We start from the raw sequence: 12212 nt of genomic DNA, 5'->3' as shown, positions 1-12212 counted from the left end.
CCTTACATCATCTCCTCGAGGTACAAACAAAATTATGATCATATTACCAGTTTTTCAACGTGTTCCGGAGGTTAGGCTACACCGGCATGTTTGGACGCGCGGGTGTAGGCTGGTGTACACCAGTGCCACTTAACTCTACACCATGCCAACATCTATTTTCTAGAGATATATACACCGACACGTGTGGCCGCTTCTCTATATACACAACCTCTTCTCTTGACTTGCCACATCATGCAAGAAAAGGGTGCTTAAAAAAGAAGGGGGTCCTGTGAGTAATCTGGTTCCTTCTCTACTACATAATCGAGAATTCCAGGTTCGAATCCTGGGCTGGACAGAAATGGTTGGGCTCGTTTCTTATCACCTAATGTACCTGTTCACCTAGTAGTAGATAGGTACCCAGGAGTTAGTCAGCGTGTTATGGGGTTACATCCTGGGGAGTAGCGGGGGGGACGTGGATGTAAACCTCACATTTACTGTATATATAAACTGGCTGCCTGTCCCCCGACACAATAAATTATTTTGGAACTCCCCCGCCCCCCCCCCCAGTGAGGGGGGAGGGTGACGTTACTAAGTGTTAACTACATTCAACTTCACAAACATCCACTTTACCTCGGAAATTATGAGGCTACAGATAAATATTAAATACATTTCTGATATTCATTATACTAAAGGGTAACTCATTCATTATAGCTTGTTTCATAACACCCTCGACTCCCCCCCTCACCACACTCTACAAAGCAACATATGACAAAGAGTACTGGGAAGACGGGACACCAGTAGTGTAGCTCTCATCCTGTAACTACATTTATGTGATCACATAGAGACCTCCCCCTCATGCCCCCTCCTCCCCCGCCCCACACACACATATACATCACCCCTGCTCTCCCCCCCACACCCCACACCCCCACACACACACACCTGCAACTCCTCCACCAAACCTGTCTGGCGTGAGAAAAGTTGTGGCGTGCCTGAGGCGGCACCTGGCGACGGGGCCGCAGCCTGGCACTCAGATAGTCATCACTGAACACGGTGACAAATGGCTCCTGCCGCTCCCGTGTTAGTGAAGATTTAGGGATTCCACCTTCATATCAGTTTAAGTGGTTTACACAAGTCGGTAGTGAGTAGTTTGATGGTAAACCGAGAAAACGAGGAGAAAATAGACTGAGAAACAGAGAAACTCGGTATCACGTAGTTTTGGAAGCAGCGAATAGTATTCAAATGGAGTACTTAAAAGTTTTCCTAAATTGTCTCGGTAACAAAGTGTACTGTGTACTTAGATTACATTAACTGTAAAGATTGTGGATGTCTGATATAGGCCTATGGGGCTGTGTACTATTTAGAATACTGAATAGGCTGTGTACTATTTAGAATACTGAATAGGCTGTGTACTATTTAGAGGCATGACTCCAGGATGCCTAATTACCATAATGTAGATTAGTCACCAATATCTCCTCTATTTCTGTCGTGCCTCGTAGGCTTAAGATATAAAAAATCCATTTAATATTGTATCCAATTATATCCATCTAGTAATTCGACATTATGTTTTTAACTCATTTTAAATGTATGTATCTTTGCCTGTATAATTATCTTATCTAATATCCACAATGCAGGCGATGAGTCACAATAACGAGGCTGAAGTATGTTGACCAGACCACACACTAGAAGGTGAAGGGACGACGACGTTTTGGTCCGTCCTGGACCATTCTCAAGTCGATTCCACAATCCACAATTAATATCCACAATCCTTAGGTTAGGATTTATTATTCCTCGTTCAACGACACCCTGACAGGAAAGCGCTGCGCGTTTTCCAATATGACCAACTTTTTCATTCAATGATGTACTGCCAGGAATCTTAGCCAAGTATCCAACATTTGCTTACGGAAGGTAATGCTGCATATGACTGTAAAGCTGCCGCCCAGTTGGGTGGGTGTGGAGCACATGACTGTAAAGCTGCCGCCCAGTTGGGTGGGTGTGGAGCACATGACTGTAAAGCTGCCGCCCAGTTGGGTGGGTGTGGAGCACATGACTGTAAAGCTGCCGCCCAGTTGGGTGGGTGTGCTGCACATGACTGTAAAGCTGTCGCCCAGTAGGGTGGGTGTGGAGCACATGACTGTAAAGCTGTCGCCCAGTAGGGTGGGTGTGGAGCACATGACTGTAAAGCTGTCGCCCAGTAGGGTGGGTGTGGAGCACATGACTGTAAAGCTGCCGCCCAGTTGGGTGGGTGTGGAGCACATGACTGTAAAGCTGCCGCCCAGTTGGGTGGATATTTGGCAGAAACTGTGTGACTCACCATAGATTTAAACTGCCTTGTAGAAACTGTTGTGAGCCTCTTGTTAAATTACTTGGGATATAAAAAGATTATTGATATGAATATATATGTGTGTGTGTGTGTGTGTGTGTGTGTGTGTGTGTGTGTGTGTGTGTGTGTGTGTGTGTACTCACCTAATTGTGCTTGCGGGGGTTGAGCTCTGGCTCTTTGGTCCCGCCTCTCAACTGTCAATCAACAGGTGTACAGATTCCTGAGCCTACTGGGCTCTATTCCTGAGCCTACTGGGCTCTATGTGTGTGTGTGTGTGTGTGTGTGTGTGTGTGTGTGTGTGTGTGTGTGTGTGTGTGTGTGTGTGTGTGTGTAAATGTGTAAATCACGAAAATAAACACGTGATGAAAAATGTGACAGTGTCAGACCACGGAGGAAAATTGAAACAGGAATTTCCTTAAGTACTTTCGTATATTAATACATCTTCAGAAGGAATGAAGATGTATTAATACATCTTCATGAATAATACAGTTTTTAAATACAATGAATACATCTTCAGTCCTTCTGAAGATATATTAATATACAAAAGTACTTAAGAAAATTCCTGTTTCAATTCTTATGTATGTAAAATTAACAATAGTGAAACACTTGATTGTCACTTATCTAAACGAACTATGGGGTTCAGTTCCTGAACTCATTATGTGCCTCTGTAACCCTGTTCACCACCGCCCACGGGATGGGTATGAATTGCATTATAAATGAAATAACAAATGACTAACTTTTCATTATACGTGGAGGACAAAATGTTTGAGTAACATCATAGTTAACAAAGGATTATCATCATTAACGTCATTTTTACACTTTAGAATTACAAACTATTCGTAACAACTTATACAAATTATTGCAATAATGGTTGGATTAAACAGGTGCACAGCAGCCTAAATTAATTTTACATTTTTTTGCGTAAAGTAACATTTAGCTTACAATTTGAAAGATAATTATGGAAAAAGTGTAGCGTACTATTAGACCGGCGAGACGTCACAATTTAAGTATAGGTAATATTGAACTAATTTAAAGTAGGCCAAAGTTATGTAGACAGTAGAAAAACGACGATGTTTAAGGCATATATATAGCACAGATGGCATGTTGCATAGTAGCCTTGTGTGGAATGCTACATATAGCACAGAATATAGCAAAATCGACTTGAGAATGGTTCAGGACGGACCCAAACGACGTAGTTTCTCAATCTTGTGAGGTGTGTGTTATTGCCACATTATTATGACTCGTCGTCTGCATACCAAAATATATATTTTTCAACATTCTAACAAAAAAATTACTTTGCCTTGCGTAAGCCAATGGATGGATGAAGAATGGATACGGGGATGTAACTAGGCTTCAACCTTTACAACAAATAGGACTAAACAATTCAATTCAAACTTTTATGTCGAGATTTTTAATATGAAGAGGTTTATACAATAGGGCTTAGAGATGTGTGGCACAAGTTACCAGTAGCATCAGGATTGATATAGAGCTGTTTACGTGGCTCAATAAGCCTTCAGCAGTTCGCTTATTATAATTAGACTTGTTTGTCAGCTGTTGTTGTTGTTGTTAAAGATTCGCTACTTGGAACAAACAGTTCCAAGTAGCACGGGCTATGGTGAGCCCGTAGGTACTTTATATTTGGTTTTTTTGTCGGCTATGCATGCACTGTATTGAATAAACCACGTCACACAGTTCAACAAACAGATCAGACGCATTCAAACGTAAGGTAATAAGCTTTGTGTAATCTGGAGAAGGTGCCAATATAACCTAATTTACTTATTAATTACATGATAAGACTAAGAGCTGGGACATAAGGCCACTGGGGATCGAACACCGGCCCGCAAGAACAGCATTGTGACATACAATAACGTTGGCTTACCTTGTGTTAGTGGAGGTTGTGGAGCCTGGAGAGGTTGGGAGGAGGCAAGTAGTGATGATGGTGAGGTGCACTATCCAAGCACCATATTGCACCGTCTCAACGCTCACTACACATTCCTCGACCACAATCAACACCTAATATATGAAACTTTTCTATGGAGATTTTCAACACTTCATGTACTATACTTCTACTGTATTCACTGAATTCACATCCAACACCACAATTTTATCTTGTATATTTTGTGTTAAATTAATCTTTTTTTCAATTCACCGGAGATATAACTCAAACCTAAATTTAGGATTATTTTCAAAAACTGTTTTCATGATCAATAATACACTCGAGAGTTCATAGGATTTTCAGCTCATACACTTTATTTTATTCCTGTGAATAAACATTTAATTAAACATTTTATGCTAAGAAGGTTATGCAAGTACATGTAGGAGGCAAAACTAACCCGATATGTATAACTGTTCACAGGATGTTCACTCGCCCACTGGTGAGGGCTGGGCGATGTACACAGGACACTCATATAGCACAAGCTACAGGATGTGTGGGGGTGAATGTACACATTCACAGGTACGACGCGGGAAAGTGTACACAGTTATATGACAAAGAGCGCTGGGAAGACGGGGCTCCTGTGCTAGGTAAGTCCACTACTGGCTCACCATAGCCTGTGCTGCTTGCCCCGCTCCTGTGCCAGGTAAGTTACGGGCTCACCATAGCCCGTGCTACTTGGAACTTGTTCCGAGTAGCTGAATCTATAACAACAACATGGGAAGACGGGACACCACGAGCGTAGCTCTCATCCTGTAACTACACTTAGGTAATTACACCCACCCGTCCACGGATGGTGGACGGGTGGGTGTATACAGAACACCCGTCCACAGGATGGGAGGGGACTGTGGGAGGGGTACTCTCCCACGTGTTCCGTCCTACACCGGATGACATTTACGCCAATAAATGTCCCCACAACGACATTTCCAGCCAAACTCGGCGAACCCTCGATACAGAGGTGGGCATGCGGCAGCAACGCATAACGGTTGTGCACTACACCTTGTCACAGCTTTAAACCTAGCGCTCTCATCAACCTCATTACGGGCTCACCATAGCCCGTGCTACATGGACACTTCGTTCTGAGTAGCTGAATCTGAAACATCAATCCCCGTCTCACTTTCACGTGAGGTAAACACGTTTCCTCCACTTCTGAAACAACATGAAACCTTCTATTGTTCTCACCTCAAGTTCGACTTTGTGTAATTGAATTTTACAAGGACACAATACGTCGTTCACCTAGCTGCCTTATAGCAGTTATCTAGCGCCACCTCACCTCCTCCATAGCAGCGTATCAATTCTTCTCTGTCCTACATAAAATTCGACCAACCAAATGGCATCATGTAATTCAATGGGGTTTTCTAAGGTTAATCAGCATATTTGAAGGCAAATCTGTATGTATATGTATGTATGTATGCATGTAACAGTGAAAACGGTGTGTGGAGGTATTCGTCTGTACTACAGCTGCACATTGGTAGGCAGAACAGATGTTTCATGTGTCAGGGTCCTCTCCTAAACACGTGTATCATAACGACACACAGACAAGCAGAGGACACGAGACACATTCATACAAATTCCACTCACTGGTTAAGCCTAATACCTTCGATTCTAAATTTAAATAAGATAAGAGTTTGAACCAAGATGTGGGAACCGACCTGTGAGATTTATATTTATTTAATTTATATGAATTTATATTTACGTTAATTTATATACTTCGATAGCAATTTGTATAATGTTAAGTGGACTGTATTTCTGCAATAATCTCATAATCTCACAAATCGATCCTCTACACATTAGGGGGGGTTTATTAGTTTATATATATGCAGCCAATCAAACTACAGAATTAACTACATACATTATTAAACATTGAAGAGGTTCCTTATCTTATAGTACAGCAGGCTAGTCCACCAGGTATAACTAGGGTGTAGACACCAAATTATCCTCTTTGAGGTAGCTTCCATATCACCCAGTAACTGGTGCACAAACTCTTCCTCGTCTTGACCTGTCAAAAGGGCGCTAACTGTGAAGCCAGAATCCTATATATGACAAGTTATATCAGAGAAAACACTATACATGGAACAATAAAGACCTGGCTTAATTACCTTTTAATTTGAGGCTATGTCGTGCTCTAACCGGGTCACCCTATATAATGACATTAATGGCCATAAATGAAAGATACATGGGTTTCGGAAAGAACACTTAACTTGAATTTGTTGACAGCGTGTGATAATGGTACACCTTTGGTTTCCATAACACTACGTCCAAGTAAAATTAACAGGAGCCGAATTTGCTCCCGTGTGAGCCTCTGGTCTCAATATAAACAATGGCTGCCCTCCTTCCCCACTGACGCCTGGCTTACATTGTCCACATGTCAGAAAGTGATAGAAGGGTCACATTTACTCTACTTTAATATTGATAATTAAGTTAATTTATATAAGATGTTTTATGATGGTAAAGTCCAAAGACTAATGTATTTAAGAATAATTCCCACCATAATAGGTGGTGATTTATAATAGTATGTGGTGATGATATCCCGTTTTCTATAGACGGTAATTCCACTACAAGTTACGTTTTCTATGGGTAACTTGTTTATACAACACAGCTCTTATCTGTCTGTATGATATTATTATTAAATGGTGTCGGATTTTCCGACACAAGAAGGTTCAAGGCCAGAGCTCCAAATTGTAATTCAATCTAGGTAAAGACATATAGGTGAGCGCCCCCCCCCCCCCCACACACACACACACCAGGAACCTCACCACATGTGTGTCATTTCCTGCGCCTGTCAATATTGGCCTGTTGCCCCACTGGTGTGTGTGTGTATGTGTGTGTGTGTGTGTGTGTGTGTGTGTGTGTGTGTGTGTGTGTGTGTGTGTGTGTGTGTGTGTGTGTGTGTGTGTGTGTGCACAACGGCAACCAACTCAGAATCACCTTACAGAAAAAGGTGATTATTTTAACCCAATAAAGTTACAGGTCTTCTAAATTTCAAAATATACAGCAATCCTTGAAACGATTCTCAACCGAATAACAATAAGTATTTTGAGAAACGATAATGTTATCACTAATGTCCAATCGTAAGTAAAAGTTACAGTTTATTAATTTATGAAGACAACTCATAGTATTCTTATCACTCTTAGGCTATAGGAAAGATAAACAAAATTAATTTGGAAACTGTCACTATCGATGTTCTCTATATGAGGCTACAGTACACGGAGAGGTAGAGGGCGCTGGGCTGGGGAGAGGCTAGGGCTGGGGAGAGACTAGGGCTGGGGAGAGGCTAGGCCTGGGGAGAGGCTAGGGCTGAGGAGAGGCTAGGGCTGGGGTGAGGCTAGGGTTGGGGAGAGGCTAGGCCTGGGGAGAGGCTAGGCCTGGGGAGAGGCTAGGGCTGGGGAGAGGCTGGGGCTGGGGAGAGACTAGGGCTGGGGAGAGACTAGGGCTGGGGAGAGGCTAGGCCTGGGGAGAGGCTAGGGCTGAGGAGAGGCTAGGGCTGGGGTGAGGCTAGGGCTGGGGAGAGGCTAGGCCTGGGGAGAGGCTAGGCCTGGGGAGAGGCTAGGGCTGGGGTGAGGCTAGGGCTGAGGAGAGGCTAGGGCTGGGGAGAGGCTAGGGCTGGGGAGAGGCTAGGCCTGGGGAGAGGCACAGAGAATGTAATACACAATATTAGTTGAAAACATTAGCAGTTAGTAGAGGACCACATATATTGTAACATCAAGATGTTATAGAACACTATGTACGTTCACTCATATAAAACATTGGTAACATAACTAACACTGGACAGAACCATAGAGTCATGTACACATTTTCAGTGTTCCTTGGGGCTACCACGCCCAAGTGTCCGGACTGGTCAAAACCTGGTAGTGTTCGGACTGGTCAAAACCTGGTAGTGTCCGGACTGGTCAAAACCTGGCAGTGTCCGGACTGGTCAATACCTGGCAGTGGAGTTGTGAAGTCCTCACCCCAACCCGTCCTTATCAACAGAGTCGGCCATAGCCTGGACTAGCCAAGCCTCAGGACGCGAGGACAGTTTCTACTGTAAATTGACTGACGACACATCCTTGCATTAATTGTGAGCAAGAGATTGTGATCATATTGTTGGGCCTAGTGCACTAGGCTACTGGTGACAGGGCTGCCAACTTGTTATCACACACCCGTCAATCAAAGATTGAGGTAAGATGTACTCATCTAGTTGTGCTTGCGGGGGTTGAGCTCTGGCTCTTTGGTCCCGCCTCTCAACCGTCAATCAAGTGGTGTACAGGTTCCTGAGCCTACTGGGCTCTATCATATCTACAGTTGTACACGTTCGTAAGTGCTTGCGTAACTGTTTCGTGAATCTTGTTAGGAGAGCAGTCTGCATTTACCAAAATGTCCAGAATTCCGTTTCCGAGGTAGTTAAAGTGTTTAGGTTTCGTTCCCCCTGATTCCCCTGTTCACCTAGCAGTTAAACCGGTGGTTCCCTAGAGTTAGGGGGAAGTGGCACTACTGTATTTGGCCGTCGATAAGCCTAACAGGCTTCCTGTTGGCGACTATGTTGACTGAAATGGCAGTAGAGTTCAGGTGTAATTTTCCTGCTATCACTCACCGACCAGACGCTGGGGCCGGGGACTGTAGGATAACATCCGCCATTACTTTCCTTTGGTTATTTAGACCAAAGATAACACTCGGATTATAGTTCTCGGGACGGTCTCGCTTCATGCAGGTCGGCGTTCAATCCCCCGACCGTCCACACAAGTGGTTGGGTACTATTCCTTTCCCCCCGTCCCATCCCAAATCCTTCAAAATCAAAAGTGATTTCGGGGCTTTAGTGTCCCCGCGGCCCGGTCCTCGACCAGGCCTCCACCCCCCAGGAAGCAGCCCGTGACAGCTGACTAACACCCAGGTACCTATTTTACTGCTAGGTAACAGGGGCATAGGGTGAAAGAAACTCTGCCCATTGTTTCTCGCCGGCGCCTGGGATCGAACCCAGGACCACAGGATCACAAGTCCAGCGTGCTGTCCGCTCGGCCGACCGGCTCCCCGGCTAAAAGTTTTATCTGTGACTATTTTTCCAATATGTTTCTCCTGTCCATTCCACACCTGTTCCACACCTCTCCCCCCCCCCACCCCCTCCCACCTTCTCACGCCTCTCATATTCCTAATTACACACACCTGTTTCACACACCTGTTAAATCAGTTTCATTTCTTGCGCCTGTTTCACACATTCCCCCGTGGATATTTCCTTATCTCTCCACTCTCTATCTCCTACCTCCTCTGCAGACTCCCCCCCCCCTCCTACCTCGTCTTCCAAGACCGCTGGCTCCCTGTCCCCGGCGGCCATGTTTCCTTAGGCTCCACACCGTCTCTCCGTATCTCTTAATTAATTATTTGTTGAGAATTGGTGAGTTAGTGTCGGGTGTAGAGTCCAGGGTGTAGAGTCCGGGGTGTAAAGTCCAGGGTGTAGAGTCCAGGGTGTAGAGTCCGCGGTGTAGAGTCCGGGGTGCAGAGTCCGGGTTGCAGAGTCCAAGGTGTAGAGTCCAGGGTGTAGAGTCCGGGGTGTAGAGTCCAGGGTACAGAGTCCGGGGTGTAGAGTCCAGGGTACAGAGTCCGGGGTGTAGAGTCCGGGGTGTAGAGTCCAGGGTACAGAGTCCAGGGTACAGAGTCCAGGGTACAGAGTCCGGGGTGTAGAGTCCAGGGTACAGAGTCCAGGGTACAGAGTCCGGGGTGTAGAGTCCAGGGTACAGAGTCCAGGGTACAGAGTCCGGGGTGTAGAGTCCAGGGTACAGAGTCCAGGGTACAGAGCCCGGGGTGTAGAGTCCAGGGTGTAGAGTCCAGGGTACAGAGTCCGGGGTGTAGAGTCCAGGGTACAGAGTCCAGGGTACAGAGTCCGGGGTGTAGAGTCCAGGGTACAGAGTCCGGGGTGTAGAGTCCGGGGTACAGAGTCCGGGGTGTAGAGTCCAGGGTACAGAGTCCAGGATACAGAGTCCAGGGTACAGAGTCCAGGGTACAGAGTCCGGGGTGTAGAGTCCAGGGTACAGAGTCCAGGGTCCAGGGTACAGAGTCCGGGGTGTAGAGTCCAGGGTACAGAGTCCAGGGTACAGAGTCCGGGGTGTAGAGTCCAGGGTACAGAGTCCAGGATACAGAGTCCGGGGTGTAGAGTCCAGGGTACAGAGTCCAGGGTACAGAGTCCGGGGTGTAGAGTCCAGGGTACAGAGTCCAGGGTACAGAGTCCGGGGTGTAGAGTCCAGGGTACAGAGTCCAGGGTACAGAGTCCGGGGTGTAGAGTCCAGGGTACAGAGTCCAGGGTACAGAGTCCGAGGTGTAGAGTCCGAGGTGTAGAGTCCAGGGTACAGAGTCCAGGGTACAGAGTCCGGGGTGTAGAGTCCAGGGTGTAGAGTCCAGGGTGTAGAGTCCGGGGTGTAGAGTCCGGGGTGTAGAGTCCAGGGTGTAGAGTCCGGGCTGCAGAGTCCGGGGTGCAGAGTCCGGGGTGTAGAGTCCGGGGTGTAGAGTCCAGGGTGTAGAGTCCGGGGTGTAGAGTCCGGGGTGTAGAGTCCAGGGTGTAGAGTCCGGGGTGCAGAGTCCGGGGTGCAGAGTCCGGGGTGTAGAGTCCAGGGTGCAGAGTCCGGGGTGCAGAGTCCGGGGTGCAGAGTCCAGGGTGTAGAGTCCAGGGTACAGAGTCCAGGGTACAGAGTCCAGGGTGCCAGACATTAAGGGTTAAGAGTACCTTGTATGGGGAGTATTAAGCCAGTAGTGATGATCGTCTGGTGTATAGTGTTCCACTAGAGCACAAAGCCAGGTATGACAGGTGTTAACTTTAGCTGTCAGGTGTGTACAGCCAGGTTGGTCATGTCAAGGCGGCCCAATAGTTATCATTTACACAACCACTTACGAAGCCTGTACATCTTTCCTCAAGCATCATTGTTTACATTCATTAACCAGTACATTGAAACACAACGAAGTTGTTTATAACAACAACAACCTTGGGTTGTAAAGTCTCCAAGATTATAAACTGTTTAATAAATGCAAAGTTGGTCATCATTAAAGAAAGATAAATAGGTTTGGCAGCTTAGTGTAAGAGAGGAGTGTGGTGCTGGTCGCGGCGTGTACAGTACCCAGCCAGTACTCACTGGCCACACTCTCTAGGGGTAATGTGCAGCTTATGGTCAAATACACAAAGGCGGCCCTGATGACGGTTCGAACCTACGTCCGGGATGATCCCACACGCTTGTAATTACCTAAGTGTAGTTACAGGATGAGAGCTACGCTCGAGGTGTCCCGTCTTCCCAGCACTCTTTGTCATATAACACTTGTGGATTGGTTCATTTGCTATATCACGCTATTGTGTGTGTGTGTGTGTGTGTGTGTGTGTGTGTGTGTGTGTGTGTGTGTGTGTGTGTATGTGTGTGTGTGTGTGGCGCCATCTGTTGCCTGCACCTGACCCCATTCTCTGTGCCCGGGTGGACGGCTGTGATCTGACACTTGTGTAGTTACCTTCTTAGTGTACCATAGTTGTTCCTTACAAGATCAACCAGGCTGTGACTCATACTTCAGGCTGCGAGCAGCCGCGTCCAACAGCCTAGTTGACCAGTCCAGCAACGAGGAGGACTGATGGAGGACCGGGCCGTGAGGACGCTAAGCCTCGAAGTCATCTCAAGGTAACCTCAAGGTAGAAGTTGGGAGTGGCCAGGAAGGGCGATCTTGAACACATGGCGTGTTTCCGTGGGAACAAGTAGGGGGAATGATCGTTGGAGACTGTGAATTACCCAGCCAGCAATTGATGGCCGGAACGACGTGTCCCGGGGTAGCCCAGTTGTGGTAGTAGATGGGACTAGCATCCATCCGTCCTCTAATGTAAGACTTGTTAGAGATGAAGGCTTTAGAGGACGCCGGCCAGCGTGTTGCTGGGGGTTCACAGAGTGTTTACTGATCATACTGTGGGGGACGGTCTCGCCTCATGCAGGTCGGCGTTCAATCCCCGACCGTCCACAAGTGGTTGGGCACCATTCCTTCCCC

Source organism: Procambarus clarkii, chromosome 11 (assembly GCF_040958095.1).
Source record: "Procambarus clarkii isolate CNS0578487 chromosome 11, FALCON_Pclarkii_2.0, whole genome shotgun sequence".
NCBI lineage: Eukaryota > Metazoa > Arthropoda > Malacostraca > Decapoda > Cambaridae > Procambarus > Procambarus clarkii.
This window is presented reverse-complemented; position numbering follows the sequence as displayed.